This window comes from Gavialis gangeticus, unplaced genomic scaffold (genome assembly GCF_001723915.1).
Source record: "Gavialis gangeticus isolate Ggan-Ray unplaced genomic scaffold, GavGan_comp1, whole genome shotgun sequence".
Lineage (NCBI taxonomy): Eukaryota > Metazoa > Chordata > Crocodylia > Gavialidae > Gavialis > Gavialis gangeticus.
Window position 1 is genome coordinate 21,552,445 of NW_017729025.1, and position 3,379 is coordinate 21,555,823.

Consider the following 3,379-nt stretch of genomic DNA (forward strand, 5'->3'; position numbering starts at 1 on the left):
AGCTTGGACTAACCTGCAAAGACTGAATCAATTCAGCCTCAGGCTTTTTGATTGTCTGTACTCCTACTGTGTGTGTGTTCATATAGTGTCTACCACAATGAGACACCAAATTCCATTAGGGCCCCTAAAATTTAGTTGAAGGTAGTAAAACAATAAATATTATTTAATAAAGTGGGGGAGGTCTTGCAGCAGGAAAATACAGAGGTATTGGGAGATTAAAAGAATGTAAAGTGGTAATAGGATTCTGTAGATAGTGCATGTGATGGACTAGCACTCTTGCTAGTGCAGGTTAATGAAGCCAAGCTGAGGTTGGTGCCACTCTGGCTCCTTGGCCATGGAATGGGATGATGAATACTTGAATATTCAGCTCCATTTTTATGTATGAATTACTAAGATGAGGCCCATAATAGCACCCTCCACCTAACTTGATATTTTTCACAGATCAGTTGAGGAGAAAACCTTACATTTTCCTTGAAAGAAAGGAAGTTACTGTGATGATATTGCCATGCTCCTCCTTAGATCAGCCTTTTAAATAATCTAGACATTGCATCTATGAGTGAGTGGGGAGGAATATATCCAGGAACTTGGTGCACTCTGGTGGAATTCCCTGAGTCATCACAAGGCACAGCTTGCAGAAGAAACCCGACCCCTCAGTGTGATTGACTTCCAGAAGTCTAAGTTTATTGAAGCATGGAGTGAGAATGCCATGTCCCTTTTGGTAAGAGTAATCTAAACACAATATACAGCAACATTCTCTCTCTCTTTCTATCTCTCTCACAGACACACATCACATTTACTTTATGTTAAGAAATACCTATACCGCGGGCAGCTGCACTGCTAATAAAGCACATTGTATTAAAGGCCGCCTTTCCATTTACCTACTGGGAAGCCGGTTATGGGGTTCACTATTAAAGTACTTGATGTCAAAAAATCGAGGCCGCTGCACACCTGACAAAAGCAATTTTCTAGTCTGTTTTCACTGCCACAAAGCAGTGCTTTCCATGGCAATGTACGACTTTTCAACACAGGTCTTTATTATTTTTAGTATGCAGGTGCTAAATCAATAGGAACAATTTGGTTCTTTGTATTTAGTCTTTACGTGGCCACTCAAGAAGATTTTTAGTAGAGTCAGATATTTTTAGGGTCTTTTTATCAAAGAATTAAATCTAAAAAAACAACCCAAAAAAATCCCCAAATCCAGAGCTCTGTAACAATTCCTTTGCACATGGAAATGTGATTTGTTTGCTGTGGGCATGTTTAATTCTAAAGAAATGGAGCTAGATGTATTATTCTATTTTCAATCTATCATTCACTAATGTATGGATAAAACATGTATATGTGTATGATGCAGTGTCAGTTAGCTCTATCCCAGAACATAGATTTATACCAAAACTTATGCAATCATTCAACACCAGTTATTTGTAGCTTACAGGGCTATTGCACGTAACTAGTGATCATTCATTGCAAGTGCTTTTTTTTTTCTTTGTATACAAATAAAAGGATAACTTCGATTGCAACAGCAAGTACCAAAAATATGTTTCAAACATGTAGCCAAGCTCAAACAGGTTAAAAAAATAGTGAAGATAGAGATGAAGCTTTGTTCTAAAAGAACACTACCCAATCTATTCCAGAATCATAATGTGATATGATTAGCTCTTAGAATCCAATCATGGAAGTTTTTTCAAGCACTTGTTTCTGAACATCAGGCCTCAGAACTGCAGAGATTAGACCTGATCCAAAGCCCATGGAAATATATGAATATGGTTTGGATCAAGCCCCTGACTAATCAAATTCAGATGCTCTTTAGAAAGAGCAGAGAAAATGTTTAGTAAAAAAAATGATGTCAAAATGGAGAACTGGGTTTTGTCATGCCAGCAAATTTTGTGTGGCTGTTCTACAACATCCCTTCTTTGATGGTTAGAAGGTATCTTCCAACTCGAAGCCTAAATTTATTCACGGCCAGTTCACAGCCATATTACTAGTTTCTGATCCAAGGCCCAATTGTGAATCTTATCCAATAACTGTCTCAGTGGTTTGTCAGGGGTGGCACTGACAGCTATGTTTTTAAAGGGAAAATTCTGCTCAGTTCTTCAGGAGGTAGACCCATCTTCAGGAAGGGGGTCCGAGGTAGAGAAAAGTGCTTCCTTGTCTTAGGCTCTGAAGGAAGTATTGGATCCCATTCAGAGGTGTTTACGACCCAGTTTCTATTCATGCCATTAGCTGCTTATTGTACCAAGCTTACATCCCTGAAAATCCATGTATACATCTGCTTTTGCAACACATCACTTTAGCCCTAAGACTGAGTCACAAAAAATCAGTGAGGAGGAGGAGAATCTACCCAGCTTTTGTATTAACAGTTTTTTAGGGATTCAAGCAGGATGGAATAGAATTGAATTTAGGTGCCTAAATCTACTTATTGCCCAATAGGTGGAGTAGATCTGGCCCAATATGTCCCTATACATTCTATATGTAGTTTATATACCTAAGATAGGGTTCTATAGTCCACTCTAGGGGGTAGGTGCCTAACTTTCACCTTAAGTACTCTTGTTGATCCTAGTCCTAAGTGACCTGCCCATGGTCATACAAGGGAATCTCTAGCAGAGGCAAAAACTGAACCCACATCTAAGTCTTGTTCCCAACCCAAGCCAGCCTCTTCTCAAACTTGTTGTTTTTCAGGCTGTGATACTGAGGACACTTTGTGTGACTATTTTGGTTCTTATTTTGATAAGTAATGTTTGTTTAGAGGTGCTTTTCAATGATTACTTTAATAAAAAAAGTTTTAAGTAGTTTCAATTATTGTTGCCTCCACAATAGAATGTTTGAAATATTCAGATAATCCAATTAGCATGCAAATAACATACAAGTAATTAATTCCAACAAACACCTTGTATATACCAACTGCAACTGCACTGACTGTTAAAGAAAGCAATCTATACATCTATGCTTGCTTTCATTTTCATCTTATAATAGCAATAGTGACCTCAGCACAGGGCATTCTCTAGGATTAATGACCAGCTGGAACTAATGGCCCCCTTAGCTACACCTCTGGCTATAAACTCCTGTCAGTCTACCATTAATCCTGAGAAAATGCCCTGTCCTTAGATCATTACTGCTTAACGAATAGTTTAGAATAAAATGAAAGCAAATGTAAGCATAGCTATAAAGAATTCCCATCTTTTATATATGGGATAGTGTGTGTGCTTCTACAGTGGGCTTTGCCTTAATAATGCTTCATGGATATTTGTATTAACTAACGCACATTGAATATGCCTGACATTTTTTGATTAATCTTTGTGCAATTAGTCCCCTTGACAACCATTTAAATTCTGCAAAATGTAGGGAGTGGAAATTTATAGTCTGTAAAAAGTATTCCAGACTC

The 3,379-nt window shown here is 37.9% G+C and overlaps 1 long non-coding RNA gene across 1 annotated transcript in view; it reads left to right on the forward strand.

The window, feature by feature from the left end:
• Positions 1-3,379, forward strand: part of LOC109299436 — a 20,176-nt gene that overhangs the window by 10,465 nt on the left and 6,332 nt on the right. The window lies entirely within an intron of this gene.